The sequence below is a fragment of the Saccostrea echinata genome, unplaced genomic scaffold, assembly GCF_033153115.1.
Source record: "Saccostrea echinata isolate AGI-Se365-2 ecotype Australia unplaced genomic scaffold, CSIRO_AGI_Sech_v1 ptg000028l, whole genome shotgun sequence".
Lineage (NCBI taxonomy): Eukaryota > Metazoa > Mollusca > Bivalvia > Ostreida > Ostreidae > Saccostrea > Saccostrea echinata.
Genome location: NW_026889777.1, coordinates 10,710,217 through 10,735,707, shown reverse-complemented (window position 1 = coordinate 10,735,707; position 25,491 = coordinate 10,710,217). Strand labels below are relative to the sequence as shown.

The 25,491-nt window shown below is 32.1% G+C and overlaps 2 long non-coding RNA genes across 3 annotated transcripts; one reads left to right on the top strand and one right to left on the bottom strand.

Moving 5' to 3' along the window:
• Nucleotides 1-13,589: 13,589 nt before the first annotated feature.
• On the bottom strand, nt 13,590-15,230 carry LOC133193743 (uncharacterized). 2 transcript variants are annotated; one of them, XR_009721995.1, is made up of 3 exons: nt 15,004-15,230; nt 14,815-14,894; nt 13,590-14,445 (listed from the first exon to the last, which is right to left on the bottom strand). It is a non-coding gene; the product is annotated as an uncharacterized LOC133193743 (long non-coding RNA). The 2 variants fall into 2 exon arrangements; XR_009721996.1 differs by lacking the exon at nt 15,004-15,230 and having other exon boundaries at nt 14,815-14,907.
• A 198-nt stretch (nt 15,231-15,428) lies between these two features.
• LOC133193742 (uncharacterized) lies at nt 15,429-17,825 on the top strand. Its single transcript, XR_009721994.1, has 4 exons — nt 15,429-15,714; nt 16,543-16,917; nt 17,035-17,132; nt 17,320-17,825. It is a non-coding gene; the product is annotated as an uncharacterized LOC133193742 (long non-coding RNA).
• The last annotated feature ends 7,666 nt before the right edge of the window (nt 17,826-25,491 follow it).

Sequence of the window (25,491 nt, the reverse complement as noted above, 5' to 3'; positions counted from 1 at the left end):
CATGAATATTTCATGTGACGGGTCCTTTCCCTGGGTATCATTGCTTTTGACCCTCGCTTTGAGTTTGACCCACTTTTTAAAAACTCTAACCTTGGCCATATATAACTTTTGAACGGTTTGTTCTTAGGCTTTCATATTTCACAGGTATTTTCATTGATACAAGTCCTTTTTTGGAAAACAACATTTTGATCTCGTGACCTTGACCTTAGAGTTTAACTTGCACTTTAGAAACTTTACCTTTCACAAAAGACTGCCGTACGGGAGCATCAGTGTTTCACAAACGCATTTTGTTTTTATTACTTCTCACTTTACCTAATGTGTTTACGTTAAAGCGTTTGAACTTTTTTTAACTACATGTATTAATCTAAAATAATTCCAGTATTTAATGTGAGCATGTAACCCTGTCTTTGACACATAATCTTTCAATTTTAGCTGTAAAAGTTTATTATTATTTATTAATTGCTTTAGACATATATCTTATCGCATTTCAACAATAACAAACAATGCCAAATAATACATAATGGCATTGTATGGTAGTTTTTATAGATTACACAATCGTCATATATAATGATTTCATGGAGAATTACCATATCATATAAGAAAAAACTTTCTCTCAACTTAAAAGCATAATGAAAAAAAGACGTCTGTCAGTCATAGTTCTTGACATATATCTAAAGAAGCTTTTCAAAATGCAGGTCTTCAACCCAACCCCCAACCCCCCTTTTGAAATATTTCTAGATCCACGCATGCTCACTTTAACACATTCTACACATTCCACTCTCCCTAAGTATTTTTTTATGTCGTCCTGTCTCATAATCAAGATTATAAGATGAAAGCCTAATTCGACTAACTTGAAATGGAGCTGTGCAGTTTTCAACTGAAGAAAACTATTCGCCGCATTTTCGTTTCACGGGGGGAGGGGGATATTTTCCATTTTCCACTGCATTCTATAGCGGAAAACATGTTTTAACAGAATTACAGAGTGATCTCTTCTTCTTTCCAAATAATTATTGTTTTGAAACTTCGTTTATTAATATATATCATTCAGATATGCCTTTTGAAAATTGAGGTAGGTGACAAAACAGTTCTGAATACATGGTATATAAATCTCGGCGTTCGACATTTTAGCGGGGGAAAATGGACGTTTTATAGCGAAAATGTGACATTTAAGCGGAAATTAAAATACATATGGACATTCAACAAATTGTTAAGTAAAATATAATTATATCTATACCTCTTCCGTTAGCCAGTCGGGCTAAGTTTTCTGCCCCCTGCGGGGGGGGGGGGGGGGGGGGGGGTAGGATTTTGCGCAGACTTAACAATACTATTCATTTCTCAGGATTGTAAAATACAAGTCTGTATCTGTATTACATTTCCTCTTCAGAGTTATTATTACAAATGCTGATACCTGCACTTACCTGTACAAATAAAAATGAGTTTTATTCAATAGTTTTTAATTGTGCCGTCGAAACCTTTGCTAGAGTCGGGAACTTAGAAATTTTAAAGTTCGTCATATTTTGCTGGCATTACATTGATTGTTTAAAAAATAAATTTTATCCGAGAAAAAAAAATCCACAAATTTTTTTTATTGAATTATTACAGGAAATTGTTTTTCTTCATATTAAATGCTTTATAAATTTTCCGCTGAAATTAATGTCTATTCACACCTTTGCAGGCCCTTCGCCCACACATCTCCTATTATGTTCATTCATGTATTGTGATATAATTACATACTTGGCTTTACAAAAACGCAATGGGTGTTTTAAAAAAATATATATAAAGATATTAAAATATTATCCAATTAATCTTGTAATCGTAAATATAATTCATCTATTAGCATTACCAGCTGATCAGGGTGCCCTTTGCCTAAAACTCATTTAAAATTGCGGAAATGACACAGCGATTCGCATGACTGCATATTGTATCGATAGAAGGGAGTCATAAAACAACATGATGGGATATGTCAATGTAAACAAGTTTCACACCTTCGCGTTCTTTTGTTTACAAAGAAACAACATAATTACGTATAATTCCATGGATTATAGTATTGGCACATAACAGTGGGACGGACAACTTCGGAATGGACATTTTTCCGAACTTGCGCACCCTTTTCCTTTAAAGCTATTATCTTAAGATTTTTTTTAAATGGTGGGGTTTTTATATTTAAATTGATTTATGAAATAAAAAATCCAACATTTTTAGCTAGCTTTTGAGATATTAAGTGGCAAAGATAAAAATCCCATGGGGAAACATGTACTTAAAATTACCCCATAAAAAACCCCACAAAAACCCCATGGGGTTTAAAATTTTCCCCATGGGGAAAATTTACCCATACAATTCAGTGTGGGATTTTTTAACCCATGTTTTGCTTATATTGTAATGTGGGTTTTTTTTCCCCACATTTCTTCATCAAGGGGTTAAAAAACCCATATATCAATATTTATTTTCTCTAAGATAATTCCTAAAGACTGTCTTTTTAAATGCATAATTTTCTTCTTTGTCTTTCTATAATATTTAGTAGTTATTACAAATATATATTTTCATTTATTTGTGTATCTATTCCTTAATTTCATGGGAACGTGTTTAAAAAAGTTTCATATGAAACAGTCAAGAAAATAGTTAACTCTTTTTAATCATTTCTAGCTGTGGGCAAATTTTCATCCCCACTCCCCTTACATCCACCACTCATAAGTTTGGATCATGGTCATCCATTTCTAGTAAGCTAAATGTTTTATATCTAAACCTATACAGTTATATACCCTGAAATAAAATATAAAAATCCTTTGATCCACCACATATATTTTAAATTTTTAATGTCCACTCCCCTTGGATCCACCATTCATAAGTTTGGATCTTGTTCACACATGACTTTGAAGTCAATTAGACATAATTATTAAAGAAAAAGAAATTATCCCAAGATCCACCTACCAATATTCTGGATCCCAGTCACTCATTAAAAATATTCATATTGATTTAAAGTCTTGATATTTGAGGTTACATTTAAAATAAATAATCAATAAATATCTTCAAAATCTTGAATCCCATTCCCTTTGGATCCACCATCAATTTCTGGATCTTGATCATCTATTAAACTTGCCTCGGGTAAGACAGAAACCTAATATAAATTACACCCCTCCCCTAATATTCACCTCATAAAATACTGATCAATCATGCAACTGTACAATAAACAGTGTTTTACAGTTCAATTTAAAATGCTCACAACCTAATGTACTATATTAATATCAACAAATTGTACATACATGTGTCAAAAATAAACCAAATATTTTTTGTCATGTTCCATTCAGGTATAGGCCTATACAGGCCTAAATAAAGTTATATAGGTCCCCATTCAACTTGCCAGGATTTATAGCATGCCAATAACTTACATCAGTTACATGTAAACAGAAGTTGCTTGTCTGTAATGACAGCAGAATGGACAGGTCAACTGGTGATGTTAGCGGAGTAATTCACACATGCTAAATCAAATAGATTGATTTAAAACTTGCATGAATTAATCCTTGTTACAATAGACTTCTACGATAGGGATAGCCGAGAGGTTGATGTTTCTATTCTGTTCATAAAGCGCTCTTCTGACTTGGACCAAGTGTTGACTAAAACATGAACAACACAGAGAAATCTTAAATCGGAATCCAAAGTATTTTTTTTTCTCCAACCTTTTATTTAGAATAATGACAATTATTTAGTACGTTTTTTACTTATAAAATGATACTTGCGAAATCGTTCTCTGTGTTTTGTTATTTTTCCTTTTTTTTTTTTTTTTTTTTTTTTTTTGCCTGATCAGCTAAATAAAACGCAATGAAAGCTACATGCTGAAAGGAAAACCTGGGCGGTCTTGCAAGCTGCGTGGGCTATTAAGATGATGTTTTGGGCGACTTTGCTTATAACACGGAATAAAGTCCCACGGAATAAAGAACTGAATTAACACGTTCATAACACAGTTTTATCGTAGCTTAAATTTAACTTCTTAGTTTTATTTGCAATTAATAAGTTTCGAGAAAACAATTACTAGTATATCGTTTATAGTTAGATGGAAATATTTCCGTCCCTCCTGTTCCCTCCCCCCCCCCCCTAAAATCAAAGTGATATGTTGTTAATTTGACATAAATGATACATCCAATTTTTTCTATACAAACATCATTTCCTATCAATTAATTACCTTGATTTATTCACGTTTACACGCACGTACCGCATACATGGCTATTTAGCCCAAAGAAGTTAAACCCCCCTCCCCCCAAACCTTTTTTGATTATCTTTCTTAAATAGATTTTTGCTTTCAGAATCTTTTATTATACGGGATTGAATCCTCGAGAGCTCCTAATTACATGTAGAACAATTAGCAATTAGCAAACATAACAATATAGAAGGGATTCGGATATTTTCTGACCTTTTCATATTATCGTAGACTGTGACTATATATATATAACAGAAAAACTGGACCCTTTATAGTTCTGGTCTATATTTGCTTATTTTTATTCTTTCAGCAAACCAAAGTACACAAACAAAAACTTAATCAGTGAATTCTTTTGTAATCATTGTTTTTTCAACACATTTGTTCAAGACATCTATATCTTTCGAAGAAACCTGAAGACTATGAAAAATGACGTCCGAAAATTAATGTGAAAATAAAGAAAAAATAATTAATTCAGCATGGCAAATGCATTAGATCGCATAAAGCACCCCTTCCCCTATAGCATGTATAGTCCTATCCTATATGAACACATCCGCTACACATCGATGAACTTACAATGTGTATATATCTGCTATCGATGTTCACCTCTGTTTACACCCGATAATCAGCTATTGTCACAGTTCACGAAAGCGTGACTATGATCCGCCACCCCTCATTAATTTTATTTGAAACTTTGAGACAAGGAAATCGGACTTCCAAAAGACTTTGGATTTAATTTGATTGTTTGTAAATGATAGAAATATCAAATTTCTAAACACATCAAACATTAAACAAAATTGTACATATTTTAAAAAAAAAAAATCTAGCTATGTTTAAAATTCTTATTCGAGAAACTTTGAATGAAAAATTAAACTATTAATTTAATCAGTATTTTATTATGTAAAGTCAGTTTACATAATTGGATTGGACATCAGACATGACCTATATAAGTCCTCTCCAAGAAGGTCAGGGTTACAAATGTTAAGAATTGACAATGATTTACAATCATGATGAAATAATTCATAATAAGTTACATTAATTTCTTTTGTTAAGTAGAAATATTAAACTATATGGCTAAACTGATTCATTAATACATAAAGCCATTGATTTCTTTTTTCTTTTTTTTTTTGGGGGGGGGGGGATCTGCCTTTAATAAATGTTGTGCTAAGAGGAACTTACGAAGTTATATAAATTTGTTTCCAATCTATTTAATGTATTCAAAACAAATCTTTTGTGGTACGGGATATGCAAACTATATGACATGGTACGTACATGTATACTGGCATTTCGGTAGATTAATGTGTATTTTATTCTTGAAACCGTTAAATACTATTTCATCCCATGCAAATGCACGGAAATCATGTAATATGGGGTACAATTAATCAGTGATTAAAAATACTGCATGCTATCGATCTTTCAATTCACACCTTTGATTGAAAATCGATTGCAAAATTCACCCGCAGGGCTGAATTCACACCTTATAGAAAATCTTGTAAAGGTGGAGGTTTTATTCTTATTTACAAGAAAGAATTACACGATAATCTGGTGGTGGAGAGTATTGAACATGAATCCATTTTATGGGTGAAACTGTAAAACGGTATTAATGTTCAAAATACCGACCTTTATATTGGATTTGTTTACATACCGCATGAAAATAATGTTTTTTACAAAAAAAATGATATTGATTTATTTACTACTCTGAATGAGGACATATCAATGTACAAAGAAAAGGGATGTATTGTACTAAGTGGTGATTTTAATTCACGTATAGGTACCTCATTAGATTTCATAGAATATGATTCGATGGGTACAGAGCTGAATAAATTTATCTCACCTGTTATAAATTATAATTGCGATGTTCCATTACCAGAGAGAAAGACACAAGATGTAGTTGTAAATAGTTTTGGAAGGAAATTGTTAGAACTCTGTCGTTCAACCTGTACACGAGTATGTAATGGTCGTACACATGGAGATAAGGATGGTAGATATACATTTTTCAATCACCTTGGAGTTAGTGTTAATGACTTTACAATTGTATCTGAAAATTTTTTTCATGTAGTTGATTATTTTCATGTTGAAGATTTTAATGAATGGTCTGACCACGCTCCACTGCATTTTCAAATTTGTGTTAATAAATCTATCGTGCTTAATGATAAGAGAAGTAATGTAAATACACGCTTTGTTAGAACGAAATGGGATGACTTGTTATATAATGAAATTAAAACTGAACTATGTAGTCATTTACAACATCTTGCGGACGCTTTAGATGATGTAGAAATAACAAAAGAAGGGGTCAATAACTGTGTTGAGACATTTACGCAGGTACTTGACGATGTTTTTCTCCCGCATTGTGGTAAGGAAATTATAATTAATAATACCTCCAACCAAATCAAAAGAAAAGACAATAAACCTTGGTTTGATGTCAAATGCACGGAGTTACGTAAAACTTACTTAAGAAATTTAAATGTGTTTAATAGCTCACGGACACATTTTTACAGAAATTTACTGGTCACCTCTAAGAGAAATTATAAAAGGTATGAAAGAAAAGTCAAAAGAGAATATTTCCGTTACCAAGGAGATCAAATGGAATACATAAGGAAGAAAAATCCAAAAGAATTCTATCGCATTTTCCGCAAAAAGAAAGGAAGCGTGTCACATGGACCGGATCTCTCAGAATTTTATAACCACTTTAAAGAACTGTCCTCAAATCAATATTCAATGCATGCCAGTAGTGATTCGGTGTCCTCAGAAAAAGACAATTCTGCATATCCTGAATTGAACAATCCAATAACCGCAGAGGAGATAACTCGTGTTATCAAACGTTTGAAGAAAGAAAAATCTCCGGGAATTGACAATCTATTAAATGAATATTTTATTGAGTATAATGATATTCTCATCGTATATCTTGTGGATTTATTTAACATTGTTTTTACATCAGGCGTTTTTCCCAATAGCTGGTCAGAAGGTATCATTACTCCAATTTTCAAAAAAGGAAATATAAATGACTGTAATAATTATAGAGGGATCACACTTGTAAGTTGTCTGTTAAAAATTTTTACTTCCTTACTTAATGAGAGATTGAGTACATGGTCAAATAAATATAGTATCATTACTGATGCACAATTTGGTTTTAAAGCCGGTCATAGCTCAACAGATGCTATTTTTGTTCTTCATTGGTTAATCAGCCGAGCGATTGCCAAAGGGAAAAAATTATTTTGCTGTTTTGTAGACTATGAAAAGGCATTTGATAAAATTGATCGACATATTATGTTATCTAAATTAGCAAAAAGTGGTATCGATTGTCAGATGTTGAATATTATTAAATCTTTGTATTCTAATATAAAATCTTGTGTACGACACAGAAATCAAATTTCTCAATTTTTTGGCTGCCAAGAGGGCCTGATGCAGGGTGAATCTCTATCTCCATTTTTGTTTTCTATGTATGTTAATGATTTTGAAATGGAATTTATAGAAAATATGTGTATCCCCGTAGAAATAAGAGATATTGCTATGTTTTTGATAATGTATGCAGATGACACTGTACTTTTCTCAGAGACAGAACAAGGTTTACAAGATATGCTTAATTGTTTACAGCAATATACAACAAAGTGGAAACTTAAGGTTAATGTGGATAAAACTAAAATTGTGGTATTTAGAAAAGGTGGTAGATTGAAGAAAAATTACTGTTGGAAATATGACAACAAATTGATTGATATTGTTGAAAATTTTAATTACTTAGGAATTACTTTGAATTATAACGGTAAATTTCATAAAACACAAAGTGTATTAGCAGCACAATGTAGAAAGAGTTTAAGTAATTTGATAACAAAAATGAAACCAATGCATTTGAATGTAAGCACTAAATTGTCATTGTTTGATACATATATTGGTAGTATAGCAAATTATGGTTGCGAAGTTTGGGGGTTTCACCCAGCAGGAGAATTAGAAAGTATCCACTCAGATTTTTGTAAGAAAGTACTAAGTGTTAAAAAAAAGCACTGTCTCTATGATGGTTTATTTTGAACTAGGTCGGAAACCATTACAATGGAACAGAAAAATTAGAATGCTGAAGTATTGGCTAAAGTTAAAGAATAGTGATAATTGCATTTTAAGAAATATATACCAAGAAATGTTAGATGTGTGTGAATCAAATACTTTTCCTTGTTGGCTGTCATATATAAAAGATCTTGTTGATACTTTAGGCTTTGGTTATATATGGAACTGTAAAGACTACCTAAATGAAAAACTTTTTTTGTTTGAGGTGAAACAAAGATTGGATGACATGTTCATACAAGAAGCACGAAGTAATTTTGAAGCTTCCCCTAAGTGTATTTTGTATAGGTATTTAAGCGATAGTTTTAATTTACAATTATATTTAACAAAATCAATATCACAAAAATATGTACAACATATCAGTCAATATCGTCTATCTTCTCACCAACTAGAGATAGAACGAGGGAGATTTTTTAATATTCCTAGAATAGAAAGATTGTGCAAATTTTGTTCAATGTCACAAGTTGAAGACGAGTATCATTTTATTCTGGTTTGTCCGTTTTTTTCCGATGTTAGAAAAGAGTATATTAAGAAATATTATCACCAAAAACCATCTACCTTTAAACTTGTTCAATTGTTGTCGACAAAAAATGTAACAGAGTTATGTAAACTAGGAAAATATCTTTCTAAATGTACAAGATTGAGAGCAGAAGTTAACTCACACTGAAATAACGAGATTATCCTCACTATTACTACATGTATTACCAACTTTTATTATGGTGCTTTTGTCTGCTTTATGGACTAATATATATTATGGTGCTTTTGTCTGCTTTGTGAACCAAGAATGAATAGTATGTAAGATCCTTTACTATGATCCTGCTTTACTTAATGTACAAATGGTAATGAAATGTTATATATATATAATGTACAAATTGATTCATGTATATACTTTAAACCTATGAACTGTATGGTTCTTGGTAATAAACAATACAATACAATAGAATTACCGGCTAATAGCGGCATATCGAAACCAAGACATATATTCAAGAATTCGGCTTCACACCAATCGATACCTGTCATTACATAATATTGACAGGGTTGTCCCTAAGACCCGGGAGCCGGGCGGTTAATCTGACATTCCCACTCAAATCCCTTTTACATGTAGGGGAGGAACCCGAGACCCCCTGCTATTTTAATTCTTTGGGACAACCCTGATATTCATGCAAGTGCATGGTAGCATTGCAAAAATAACGAAGGCTGTGTAATATAAGAGAGTACATGTGAACTCAAAATTAATGTTGTATAATTTCAGACTTTGAAAATCACGGTCATACTACATAAAAATAACCAACGATTAAACTTACACATAATTTATAATTAGTAATGATCATCCAAGCTTATCAATGGTTTGATTAAATTTTCTGAGTTCGAAGCATCTATATATTTGTCATTGAAATGCTCTTTTTTCTGTAATGTTAATATTTGTTTTTAGAACCTTTACGAACTCCTTAAAATCAGAGACATATTAACCCAATTAAAAAATTTCACGGCTAGCAGACATGCCAGAAGTGAAAAAGAAGACAAGCCCTGAAGGGGGCTTGGCAGGGTGGCCATTGTCCTTTTGTTCATGTCAAAACATCTACTTCTTTAAAGGTAGTAAATATTCTTAGGATCCGTACTAATGTTTCTTTTTAAAAGGGGCGCCTCCCAAAAATACTTACCACCCCCCCCCCGTAAAATCTAAATCCTATTGAGGGGGGGGGGGGGCTGGACCTTCCTCTTACTTCTTGGTACCTTGTTTTTCAAATCCTGAAAATTTGCCAGTGTTTGGGCTTATACAGCAAAAAGTGTGTGTGGTGGTGGTGGTGGTGGTGGGGGGGGGGGGGGGGGTAACCAGCATCTGAATGAAAATTTACCAAACCGAAAGACTATAATAGTTGGGGGGGGTCAACATCTAATTATAGGTTTCTCTTAATCATTTCATTAACATGATTAAAGCTTTAGCCAGTAGAATTAAAATAATTGCATGATATTTGTGGTTTTCTTTAATCCAATGATCACTTGCATGTCTTCAAAGCGAGAGTTTTTTTTTTTTTTTTTTTTTTTTTATTTTTTTTTTGTAAAATTATTTTTTCTTCATTATAAGATAATTGGCAGTGACGTAACGTTTTTAAAATAACATAGTTGTAGTATCGTATTGTTTTCACAGTAAATAAGATAATTGGCATGCAGTGACGTAACATTTTTAAAATAACATATCTATAGTAGTATCGTATTGTTTTCACAGTAAATGGTAGGCCTCCTTTGAGCCAGGTGAACTACAGATGGTTCAGTTAATGATAATGATTACAAACTTGTATCAGTGTTTTCACTGTCAGTCTTGAGGTCACCGGGTCATTGCACAGCACAAAGGCCAAACCGTGAAACGTCAAAAGTTAAAAAAAAAAGGTTAGGTGTCAGTCGCATAAAGGCTGTTAAGTTAATATGTCCGCTAAGTAACAACGACAATTGTTAATTACACACATTTGTATATAATATACACATAGCATAATTTTTATTCCTGTGTGATGGAATATTATTTTATTAATTTGTTAGGAATTGCTTTCAGATGTGACACGGTGTAATGCTTGTGGTGATCATGGTGATAAAAAGGTTGAAGTGGTAAAATTAACAAAAAAATGCATTGAGTAACAATATGGTGACTATGGTGTTCTATAAGGGACTTATATACTAGTATATAGGTCCCTGGTTGTATTATAGTAATACAACTAATTTCAATTGCATTTTAAACAAGCACTGCACCTTTGCCCCCGTTAATTTATCAAAATTATCAGTCTCACTCAAATTTCCTCATATTTATATAAATATAGTAGTAGATACTACTTTATATCTGTATGCTTTTTCATCAGATTAAAACATGTGAAAGTGTCTGTTTGAAAGAAAGAATGAGAGATTCAGTTCATGATTGCCCTTTTCAGTGTTTCGGCCGTAATGAATTGGACCGTGTATACATCTTCAGACTACCCTCTATTGTTATCGATTGGAACTGTATACCGTGGTATATACATAGTACAAACACACAGGATTACTGTATCTAGCGGTTGCAGGTGCTCGAACAGAGGCGGATCCAGTACATATTTCCTGTCATTCGAAATACGTTTACAAGGGGTTGAATCCGAAAAAAAGATCTTATGATCATGCACTCCAAAAATGCCCTTATTCAATTAATTGCAATTATATGATAATAAGCACAATGTATTGTCATATTCACCACTTATTCAGTAATTAGATACCTGAGAGGCATACAAAACTCTCATTCACTCGAATTAAAATGTAGCCCTCCGTTTTCTCCGTTTTAATTTTTGTTATGGCACAACAATAAAAAAAAAAGTATTGGGCGGGCTAATTTTAATTAGACTGTGGCATAACAATTAAAATGTTAAATAATTAAAAAAAAAACAACGTAAGGGCTAATTTTAATTAGTCTAAGACTGAAATCTCATTTTACAAAAAAAGAAAACAATTGTGTGAGGAGGGGAGTTGACTTTTTTAAAAAAAACTTATTCCAGGACGTTCAATATGACCTGAAAACAACGTCAAGAACGTAAAATTTATAATAATATGATGAAGTTTGCCTTCGCAGATCTAAAGGGGGGGGGGGGTAAAGGAAATGTTGAAACCCCAGTCTAATTAAACTGTTGGAAACCCCCTCCTTATAGAAAACACAGACCCCTTGTGAAATAGTAAGGAAAGTTGTTTGCTTGACAAAATAATTTCTCAGTTCGGTATTGTATCTGTGCCTGCGGATATTTCCTGGATCCGCGCATATATTCATGCCCGAAGGAAGCAATTTTAATTTAGAAAAGAGGGGGGAATCCAAACATTTTCAGGGCACTACCGACCAAAAATTACCTTGTCGAGAAGCAAAATGAATATATATATAATAAATAAATAATATATGTAATATTATTGTCATATAATGAGGGGCATATCCATAAAGTAGCTTTGTTTTCTAGTATACAATGAATTCTATAGACCTGGTCAGTATTTTAGGAACTGTCATCAAATAGTATGAAGTCTACAGTAACATATATTCATAAATCGTTTATTCAAAATGTAATCTTACAATTGCATTAAATCAAACGCACCCGGGAATCGGACAATTAAAAGCACGTGCACCGACTACCAAGATCGGCGACTAAGCATGCAAAATTTAGACTGCTTAGTGTTTTCTCAGTGGATTAAATACGAAGCTGTAACTTGTGATTTATGTGATTAAGAACTTTTTATTGGTTGGTATACTAGGGAACTAAGTCCTAACTTCGACGCCGTCATCAGTGATCAGCTGTTCCATTCCAATATATATTTTGCGTGCGCATTCACCAGCTGTCCACGATGTAAGTATCAGTGAGTATATACACATAAACAAACTTTATCTGTTACATGTAGAACTGTACACGCGGTCCTCAGTCACAAATATACATAAATGTACATGTAGTACATTGTCACGCACAACCTATTAAAATTAATGTAAATATTTATAAAATACAAAATATCTACATGTATACTATAAAATTAGTTTATTCATGCACCAATTTAACATGCATGTTGCTTTAAACGAACGCAGGCGTGGGTTCCTCTACTTTTAAAGAAAGCCAAGGGCCCGTTTAAGAGAGAGAGAGAGGATGTACAAATCAGACATGATTTTAGACATATGGACAGTTGACTGCTCCTACTGACAGTACATGTAAATGTAATGTAGGGGGCCTACCTATAAAAATATATTTCTAAAGGCAGTTATATAGTGCAGATTATTAAACATGATTAAATGGTCAAAAATTAATATCATGGTGAAATTATACCAATACATGGGGCAAGACAATGTGATTTATGTGACATTCACTGTCATTTTCATTGGTAAGAGGCTTAGGATTGTTGACGAAATTCATTCTACTGAAATAAAAGCAAATTTCATACTTATCAAATGATTTCATAGATATAAAAATGATTTCAAAGAGAAGTCCATCTATAACATGTATAAGGAAAGATTTGTGTGTCCTTTAGCTAACACATAATGTCGCACATGGATTCCCGTACGAACAAGTGAGGCGTAAACCAGCTGGATGAGACATGGAAACCAGCTGGTTTCTAGACGGAATTCAGAATTACGTGTCTTTACCAGGCGTACATGAGCAGGACACGTATTCCTGCTCTTTGCACACACGGAATACGTGTCATTTTCCGCCTCTTGGGCCAGGCGTAATTCTTGTATCAGGCGTAATGCTGAACTTAGTAAAATTGGTAAGGCGTAATGTTGGACTTAGAAAAATTGGTGAGGCGTAATGTTGGACTTAGAAAAATTGGTGAGGCGTAATGTTGGTCTTAGAAAAAAATAGAAAAGGTACAATGTAGGCAAAACATTATATTTCACTTTTCTTTTGTTAACAATAAATCCATTGGCAATATTTACAGTGAAATACTTTATAGATTAGAAAACTTTAAGATAAATATTTCAGCATTTGTGTTTGTCCTTCCCAACATCATTGTTGAGCTAAGATAATTTCTAGCTGAAATTACAGTCCCATCACAGATGTCCTTATAACTTCCACCAGCTATATTTCTGTTAAACCACTCTTGCATTTTGCTTTAAAAAATCCATCTTGAAAAATAATGGATTGTGGAGTAGATTTATAACAGGTATTTCCAGAAAGAAGTTTTTGGTTTCTTGAATGGTGTTTGACAAAATTCCTTTAGACAGATGACACAATCAACATTTTATTGGCCCCTAAACAACGATGACAATGAAAGTGGTAAGCACCGTCACAAAGGTTCCTTAGTTTTTTGGTTTTTTTTGGACAACTGTTAAATGCATATATGTCAAATGGTATATAAAATGTGTTCTGCTAGCATCACATCTGAAATTATGTTCAAAAGTTGTTGGATTCATCATCTATTATTGGTGCAAATCACAGCAAGCACTAACATGAATACTCTTATTGAAATACGGATGTTACAGAGCAAAGAAAGAAGTTGGAAGTCTTGATCATCATGCTCCGTAACATTGCAATTTCTTCAGTGATATCATCCAAAATGTATTCCTCTTCATCAGATAAATCAGAAAAGAGAATACTTCCTCTTCATTATCAGAAAAATCCTCATCACTAAATTTTATGTATCTTTTTGGCAGTTGGGGTTCTTTGTTTCTTAAATGTTGTCATGTTACTCATCAAATGGTCCAGCACAGACTCTTCATGGTCAGACATCTAATTCAAGAATAAAACACTACTATTACCCAGTTAATCAAATGCATGCAAGTGAACATTAATTTAATCGACTAAAATATATATATTTTTAAAAACCAGAAATTGGTGTGTAGGTTGTATTGTTACAAGCTAATCAATATGTACAAAAAAATAATTAATTTTCTTCAAACGTATTGAGAAAAAAAAAATCGATGAGAACTCATTCGTATTTTTTTTCTCTTGCTTTACATGTACTGTATGATTATCAACAGCTGATCAAGTAGCAGGGATCTAATCTGGGTCCCTGCAATTTGCAAGAAGTAAATAATTTGTAATCTTATAGTAAAGCGATACAAACAAAACAAAACAATGTTATTTAAGGTGACCTACCTCGCTCATGATGATTATTTCTGCGCCTTCGTCTTCTAACTTCAGAGTCGATTTAGTTCCGAGATAATTCGGGTTGCAATCTGTAAAACGGAAGTAACATTCTATTAAATTGATTGTCGATCCCGATATATGTAGGTCGATCTTTTAAAAAAAAAAAAAAAAAAAAAAAAACAACTGTAAAATACTTACCGATATCAGTTTCCTAGAATCTTCTACGGTTTTCTCGCAATCAATGATTCCTGTTCTTGTTATTTATGTCTCGGCAAATTTACACATTTCGATCACAAATTCTGTACCTTGTAATGCATCTCATATTTTAAATCTCCATCGTTCTATAAATTAACTTGAGCTGAAATTTGCTAAATTTTACAAACGCTTTCCGTAAGTAACCTTCTTTATTTTGTTTGGTTATTCCATGATTTTCCAATGTGCCGAGAACAACTGTAAACTAAGGTGTTTTCTCAGAGGCCAAGGGGAATCGCCTTACAAAATGATCTCAGTGAAATTTATTGATATACATATTGATTTTGCATTTTAAAAAAAAAATTCGACAAATTAATACTAAAAGAACGCATTTTATTATTTTGAGAGACGTTTTTGGGGAAAAGTTTGTAATAGCTTTTGTATCGATCCCGTCGTGAACCTCAACAGTAGAGCATCTTCGAACCGGGGCTGCAGAAACTTGATATCCCACGCTATCAAAATCCCGCCCGCATGGTCATTTCAAATTCTGTTGCTTTGAAAGAAACATTGCCCTGCCGATTTCTACTTGTTTACTTGAAAGTGAAAATACTTCGATGAGGATTGCAGTTTGACTGTCGTGGGAGAAAAAGACAAAACGTTGACAATAAGGACGGAATCCGAAGTGAGATACCATCATTCATGGCCCCATCATCAATGGTAAGAATTTTTTAGATTTTCATACTCCAGCGAGGTTAACACTTTGAAATATACCATATAGTATTATCTATAAAAATTTAAGAAATGTGCTTTTAAAATCATTCTGTTAACATGGTTAATGATTAGATTACATGTAGCATGCGTGTTTGTTTACGCTTGGAGACCTGTCGTATTTGTAAACTACTGCTGTTGTATACTCCATGATTTTTTTTTTTTTAAATTATCTTTCTATCGCATAATTATCATTTTTAGTATTTATCATTTCGAAAAAATATATACAAAACAAAAAATATACGAGACATTTTCCACCTTTTTTTTTTTAAAAGTCGGGTTCAAGATGAGGGAAATATAAAGTCGCATGGATCACAACATGGTATGATGGTATGAATTATAAATTTGCCACACGGCGCGGTGGCTGTCTTAAAAATTTTACTAGACAAAATAATTACAGTAATTTTAATCAAAAGCTGTCCTGATAACAAATAGAGTGCACTTTCTGATAAGCTGACCATGTTAACATGGTTAAGGTGATGTTTAATGGGTTGCTACAATGCATAGGTGGATCGGAAACTTTTCATACCCAATCAATATATATATATATATATATATATATATATATATATATATATATATATATATATATATATATATATATATATATATATATATATATATATATTAATAACTTTCTTGTATTCGTTCCTTCCTACTGACTTACAAGGGGTCTGTTTTGTGTTTCTTAAAAGGGGGGGGGGGTCAAGCTCAGATATGCTACACAAAGCTCACATTTCTTGGTGATAATTTTGTTATATGTGTGTGTATTTGTAGATGATGAAGAGGAACTAACAAAGTTTGCTATTCGGCATGCAGCAAATTATTGGGAAACTTGCAGGAGAAAGCAAAAGATATTCCAGAGAGACTGTTTAATTTCTCAATCTAAACACAGAGAAAGCAAATGGGAAGAGAACAAGGGCTCCAACAGACAAAATAAAAGAAATTAAGGAACATGATGAAGAGTTTATCCCAAATAAGAAGAAAAAAACACTGAGGATACAAGAGAGAAGAAACAGGAGCTAAGTCCCAAGGAAAAGAAGATACCAAGTCACAAAACTCCTCCCTTGAGAAAACACTCTACTACCAACATTCTTTCATTGGTAGTAGTAGTAGATATTAGCATTTCATCCCATGGAGGATTGTGTTGAGGTTAGATAATAATAAAAAAATAAAAACCTAAATAAAGTATTTGTAAAATACACATTCAATATTTGATATATTTAACTATATGCACGGCTGTAATATATTTCTATTCCTATCATCCAGATAATCAAGAAGCAGGCTTCCTGTGTCCAAATCCTCCTTCTTCAGAAAAACCAAGGGAGAATGACCAGGATATTTCACCCCCTGGAATATCTGAAGGGGTAAGATTTTCATGCCCCCAATTGAAGGACTGGGGATATATAGTGTTTGGTCTGTCTGTTTGTTTTCCTGTCAACCCATTATGTAATACAACAATTTTTTTTTCTCTAATTGTAAATACTGATCTTGTTGGACATAATGCATGTGATTTCAGACCTACATTAAAGCATGGCTACAATTTTCCTTCAGGTTATGCCCTTTAGTGGTGTGGAGAAAATGAAGGAAAAAAAGTGAACCAAGAACTGAACAATGCCATCACAGAGCAAGTCTCATTGCAGGACAAAAATTTAAAAAGGAACATGGGAAAGAAAAATATGAGAATGCTAAGAAGAGCTCAGTGCACGATACAAGATAAGCTAATGTAAAACACACTTATTGCGAAGTACAATGAATGAACAATTTTGATTAGGCGTAGTTCATTATATCCATTAAGTTCACAGCAATATTCTAAAATTTAAGGAAATGAAAATCACTATAACCATGAATTCATTATAAGCATCTCTGCTGTAATACAAAGTCATCAGAGATTGGTACACTGTATTTTCAAGATAATTTATAATTTTTGTATAATACAAATTTTGAATTTTCCTTAAATGGGAAGATTTATTAATGTAAAGTTTATTTGAATGACATTTTGTTGTCCATCAAAATGTTAAGAAAAACTGCCTTTGAATGTTATATAAATTGATACTAAGATATGGATGTTTTGATAAAATAAATACTTAGTTTTCAAAACATGTAATGTATTTTGTATATATCATTGTGTATTGTACGCCTGGACTTTTTTACGCCTGGACATTTTTACGCCTGGACGGTACGATCCTTTACGCCTGGTCTATTGAAGAGGCGTAAAATTTGCATATTACGCCTCTTTTTACGCCTGGTTTCCGTCTCATTTGACGCCTGGTTTACTTATATGGTATTGAGTCAAAATCCGCCTGGTTTTTGCAGAGCATGACGCCTGGTTTACGTGTTATTACCAGGCGTACAATTTCGTACAGGTTAAGCCTTATAATTCTGTATCAAAAGTTAAGTTATTAAAAAAGATATATTATTGACTGCTTAACCCAACAACTCTAATTAACCTGTTGCTAAAATAATTGATGAGTAAGAAGAAAAATAAGTGAAAGTAAATTGAAATAAGGAGAAGAAACAGGGTCTAGATGGCTAATTTAGTTGTCTTTGATATCTTGAACACCAATATCTTGAATACCAGGGATATGTCAAATCAAGTTGTCTGTCCCAACCATGTTCTTAATGTTTTTTACATTTAGTTATCTCAAATCTTTGGATACTTTTAGGTTTGATGTTAATTTGGTCCTATCAAGTTCGAGATAGGTTTGACTGCAGGTATATCAAGTAACTCAACAGCTCACTCTGCTACATGCAAGACAATTTCCTTGATTGGATATTGCTATTATAATACCTGGGTATCTACATTAACTAAGAACTGCATGTTGATCTAATTTTTTACCAAGATTTAATTGACAATTTTTAGTACAAATTAAATCCTATACCATTTCAATTAGAATTTTAGATTCAAAAAGTTGAAAAAAGGAGAAATATTGACATCTTGTGCAAGTTGCATTCTATTGCAAAGTAAAGACTCTAAAAAATATTGAAAGTTTATCCTAATTTTTAATATTCACATCTCAGTTTATAAATTAAGTACACTGTCTTACAATCCAAAAATTTAGATTTCTGATGAATTAAACAGTGCTTGTCAGTGAATTTTCATCTTAATTTTTGGGTAATTTTAGAAGGATTTGTTTGGGACTGGGTCCTAGCAGGCTTCTAATGGACCTACATGCATCAGATATATATACATGTATACATTATATACAATTTTTAGTACAAATTAAATCCTATACCATTTCAATTAGAATTTTCAATTAGAATTTTAGATTCAAAAAGTTGACAAATGGAGAAATATTGACATCTTGTACAAGTTGCAAGTTTCATCCCCGAATTTAGGCTCACTGAGAGTCTTAAATTTTGTAATGTATGTTATTAATATTATTTATTTTTGTAAACTGATGGGCTGTATTGCCCAAAGTTACATCCTGAATAAGCTTATATACATTCTACTGCAAAGTAAAGACTCTAAAAATAGATTGAAAGTTTATCCTAATTTTTAATATTCACATCTCAGTTTGTTTACTAGTTAGGTCAACTGTCATTAGGTGTGTTGGGTTTCATGGTTTTTTTTTTATGTACATGTACAAAGATTGCTGTTGAGGTTTGGTCAGTTAAAAAAAATGTAATATACAAGGGATATTTTAAAGTGATTAATACATACAATTTTTGGAATTAAAGATATGATTGTCATCTTCATTATCTCAAACCCTCAAAAGTTTCAGAAATCAAGCAACTGACATGCAGTTATACTTTTTAAGGAGGCTGGGGGGTCGACAAATTGACCATCAGATATATAGCTTAATTTTTTTAGATATGATATCTTAAGTTGTCAACTATCATTTGGCAAACAAAAATTTCATACATTTTAGTTTTAAAATTTGATCATTTTTGTATATCTTTATATGGAGCTCTTCTTCTAAAGGAGATCAATATAGTCTGAAAATGGCCACAACCACCCAGCACTCTTAACTGCATTCAGTCAATATGCCTTAATTTCTTTGAAGTAGTATACTTATTATTTTGTGATATTTAGGGCCTTTCATGGAATGCGGGAAAACAATTAGAATCGCATTGTCCATCCATCAACACTTTGTTTTTACACGATAAGTCAAACAAGTTTTAAATTTTGTACAGAAGTTAATTCTTTACAATGAAAGGAGAACCTATATCATACAATCAGATTATACTTGTGAACAGTCTGGGTACATGTAATTGGGAGTGATCCAGTTGTTGATAGCAGATTTAATTTTATTTAATTTTTTTTTTAATAATATAAATTGTTTGAAAGTTAGCATTAATAATGGAGATGTAAATGGAAGGATTATTAGTAGGTTGTACATGTATGAACATCTCCACTGACAGAACCAGAAATTAATTTTTTTTTTTTTTTTTTTTTTTTTTTTTATACAAATTGTTTTGTTTTCCCCCTTGATTTCTTCTGCTGCCATTTTCAACATATTCATTTACGTGCTGGTTCCAAGGAAACAACTGAATCAATGCTGTTGGCTTAGATGTGATTTTAAGTTAACCTAATTTTTTTTATACTGCTCTCAAATTTTATGCTATTGTCAGTGCATAACGAACAAGTGTAGATGCTGGAATTAATGAGAGTACATGATAATGAATTCTTTCATCTGCCTTTTTTAAATTTCTAATTTTATTTCCTTATAATATTTAAAATCAAAAATACATTACATGTGTTTACAATTTAATAATAGGTATTAGGGATAAAAATCTTAAGTTGTGGATCCAAAGGAAGAGGAACTTTTTCTAATCACATACAATGTATGACTGTATTGATTTAATTTGAAGAAAAAATATTCAAATATAGATCCAGAGAATTTTGTGGTGGATCCAAGGGTCTAATCTTTTGAGAGGGGGATCCAAGGGGAGTGGGAAATATATTATGAATTAAAAAGTTTGAGATATTAAAAGTATTTAATTTATATTTAAGACGAAATGATTTTTGATATATATGTTAAACCTATGAATAATTGAGAACATCAGGCATGTCTAATGTTCATGGCTCTTTATCGAAAGGGAGAGGAATGTAGCTTTATCTTATAATATGAAGTTTTGTTTTAAACATAATGTCAAAGCTACATAACTTTAAGCTCAATATAAGTGAGTTATATAGATCCAAAGAATTAAGTGATGGATCATAGGATCCAGGTTTTTGAATGAGGGATCCAAGGGGAGTGGGGAATAATTTATCAATTTAAAAAAAAAGAAAGAGATATTCATGAAAGAAAATTTGAAATATAGCTATGTAACTCTTCTGTATGGGAGATAAGAAAATTTATCCTTTATATGAATGAGTCATATATTATATATAGGTTTGAATTATATATATAGATTTAAAGAATTTAGTGGTAGATCCAAGAGTCTATTCTTTTGAGTGGGGGATCCAAGGGGAATGGGACATAATTTTTTAATCAATTTATAAACAGCATTTGCATATCCTTATATTTGAAAACAAAGATATTACGTGTGTTTACAATTTGATAACAAATAATAGGGATCAATTAAATTTTAATTAAGTTGTGGATCCAAAGGAAGAAGAACTTTATCTAATCACATATGTATTGATTTAATTTGAAGAAAAAAATATTCAAACATAGATCCAGAGAATTTTGTGGTGGATCCAGGAGTCTAATCTTTTGAGAGGGGGATCCAAGGGGAGTGGGGAATATTTTATGAATTAAAAAGTTTGAGATATTAAAAGTATATTTATTTTAAAGTAAATGATTTTAATATGTTAATCAGGTCTCAAGAATAAATGTTTTATGTTCAGGCTGTTGATCGAAAGTGAGAGGAACATACCTTTATCTGAAAATATAAATTATTTTTTGATTTCAACAAAATGATATCAAGTACACGTACATAACTTAAGCTTAACATGAATGAGTTAAATAGCTCCATAGAATTAAGTGATGGATCCAAGGATCCAGTTTATTTGGGGATCCAAGGGGAAATTTGAAGGAAAAAAAGAAATATGAAATAAATATTGAAATATATATAGCAATGGTACTCTTCTGTATGGGAGATAAGAAAGTTTATTCTTTATTTGAATAAGTCATATAGAAAATATATCTATGTAACATGAATCAGATTCAAAGAATTTATTGGTGGATTCAACGGTCTCTTCTTATGAGTTGGGGATCCAAGGGAAGTGGGACATACCAAGATAATTTATGAATTAATTAATAAACAGAATTTGTTATCTCTAAGAACAAATGATTTTGCTATACTAACAAGGTTTCAAAAATATTGAAAAAAAATGAGGAGCAGACATGTCTGAAATGATGATATCTTGGAAATAAGTTTGAAAATAAGACAAGACAATAATTAATGTCTCCATTCCAATTCTCATGAAATCAAAGATATACAATGAAGAATACATGGGTTTTTTTACCCTAAGTAACAAAAACGTGGGGGAAAAAAACCCACATGTAATTTTTAGTCATATATGGGTTTAAAAACCCAACGAAAGATTATATGGGTTTATTTCCCCCATGGGGAAAATTTTAAACCCCATGGGGTTTTCGTGGGGTTTTTCATGGGGTAATTTTAAGTACGTTTCCCCATGGGATTTTTATCTTTGTCACTTAATATCTCAAAAACTAGCTAAAAATGTTGGATTTTTTATTTCATAAATCAATTTAAATATAAAAACCCCACCATTTAAAAAAAATCCTAAGATAATAGCTTTAAAGGAAAAGGGTGCGCAAGTTCGGAAAAATGTCCATTCCGAAGTTGTCCGTCCCACTGTTCTATGTTAAGACCGTATATTGGGACTTCTTCTAAATCGATATACGTTTAAATCCTGTTGCAACGTATAACCCGTTAAGAGAAAGAAAAAATCCAAATTATTTGTAAATATTAATTATAAATAAAGTTGTTAAAAGGATGCTTGGATGCCCGGAACGTTTATTATGGCCGGAACCAAACTTACGCGGGCCGGAACGTTTATTATAGCCCAGAATCAATATTATAGGTATTTAGCGTTCCGGCCGGAACGCTAAGTTACCCGGAACGTAAATTATGCGACACCGGACACCACAATTTTACACTTGACTGATTCTCACTAACGCATATATTTTCAGACCGTGTATCAAGACTGGAAATTGTAAAAGATAACGGATTATGTACATCAGAAAATAAATTACAAGAATAGTGTATATCAAAATCTTGCATTACAGATAGTTGTATATTCAGGTCCATAGGAAGCAATTTTAATTTGGAAAGGAAGAGGGGGGGGGGGGGCATCCAAACATTTCAAGGGCACTACCGACCAAAAATACCTTGTTGAGAAGCAAAATGAATATATATAATAAATAAATAATATATGTAATATTATTGTCATATAATGAGGGGCATAATCCATAAAGTAGCTTTGTTTTCTAGTATACAATAAATCCTTTAGACCTGGTCAGTATTTAGGAACAGTCATCAAACAGTATGAAGTCTACAGTAACATATTATAAATCGTTCATTCAAAATGTAATCTTACAATTGCATTAAATCAAACGCACCCGGGAATCGGACAATTAAAAGCACATGCACCGACTACCAAGATCGGCGACTAAGCATGCAAAATTTAGACTGCTTAGTGTTTTCTCAGTGGATTAAATACGAAGCTGCAACTTGTGATTAATGTGAAATATGTGATTAAGAACTTTTTATTGGTTGGTATAGGGAACTAAATCCCAACTTCGACGCCGTCAAAGGCGACTGTTCACTGATCAGCTGTTCCATTACAAGATGCATTTCGCGTGCGCATTCACCAGCCGTCCACGATGTAAGTATCAGTGAGTAAACTTTAACTGTTACATGTAAGCTTAGAACTGTACATGCGGTCCTCAGTCACAAATATATATGTACATGTAGTACATTGTCACGCACAACCTATTAAATGTAAATATTTATAAAATACAAAAAATCTATAATACTATAAAATTTGTTTATTCATGCACCAATTAAACATGCATGTTGCTTTAAACGAACACAGGCGTGGATTTCTCTACTTTTAAAGAAAGCCAAGGGCCCGTTTAAGAAAGAGAGAGAGGATGTACAAATCAGACATGATTTTAGACACATGGTCATTTGACAGCTCCTACTGACAGTACATGTAATGTAGGGGGCCTACCTATAAAAATATATTTCTAAAGGCAGTTATATAGTGCAGATTATTAAACATGATTAAATGGTCAATTATTAATAATATCATGGTGAAATTATACCAATACATGGGGCAAGACAATGTGATTTATGTGACATTCACTGTCATTTTCATTGGTAAGAAGCTTAGGGTTGTTGACGAAATTCATCTACTGAAATAAAAGCAAATTTCATACTTATCAAATAATTTCATAGATATAAAAACGATTTCAAAGAAAAGACCATCTATAAGGAAAGATTTGTGTGTCCTTTAGCTAACACATAATGTCGCACATGGATTAAGCCTTGTAATTCTGTATCAAAAGTTAAAAAGTTATTTTAAAAAATATTTTATTGACTGCTTAACCCAACAACTCTAATTAACCTGTTACTAAAATAATTGATGAGTAAGAAGAAAAATAAGTGAAAGCAAATTGAAATAAGGAGAAGAAACAGGGTCTAGATGTCTAATACAGTTGATCTTCAATATCCCGAACACCAATATCTTGAATACCAGTGATATGTCAATGTGAGTTGTCTGTCCCAACCATGTTCTTAATGTTTTTTACATTTAGTTATCTCAAATCTTTGGATACTTTTAGGTTTGATTTTAATTTGGTCCCATCGAGTTCGAGATAACAAGGTTTGACTGCAGGTATATCAAGTAACTCAACAGCTCACTCTGCTACATGCAAGACAATTTCCTTGATTGGATATTGCTATTATAACTTGGTATCTATATTAACTAAGAACTGCATGTTGATCTAATTTTTTACCAAGATTTAATTGACCATTTTTAGTACAAATTAAATCCTATACCATTTCAATTAGAATTTTAGATTCAAAAAGTTGAAAAAAGGAGAAATATTGACATCTTGTGCAAGTTGCATTCTATTGCAAAGTAAAGACTCTAAAAAATATTGAAAGTTTATCCTAATTTTTAATATTCACATCTCAGTTTATAAATTAAGTACACTGTCTTACAATCCAAAAATTTAGATTTCTGATGAATTAAACAGTGCTTGTCAGTGAATTTTCATCTTAATTTTTGGGTAATTTTAGAAGGATTTGTTTGGGACTGGGTCCTAGCAGGCTTCTAATGGACCTACATGCATCAGATATATATACATGTATACATTATACATAGCAATAGATACATGCAATCTCTATAATACAATGAAATTAATGGTATTTACTAGTTAGGTCTACTGTCATTAGGTGTGTTGGGTTTCATGTTTTTTTTTTTTTGTTGTTTTTTTTTTGGATGTACAAAGATTGCTGTTGAGGTTTGGTCAGTTAAAAAAATGTAATATACAAGGGATATTTCAAAGTGATTAATACATACAATTTTTGAAATTAAAAATACGATTGTCATTTTCATTATCTCAAACCCTCAAAAGTTTCAGAAATCAAGCAACAGCTATACTTTTTAACTTGCATTCAGTCAATATGCCTTAATTTCTTTGAAGTAGTATACTTATTATTTTGTGATATTTAGGACCTTGCATGGAATGCGGGAGCACAATTAGAATTGCATTGTCCATCCATTTGTCCATCAACATT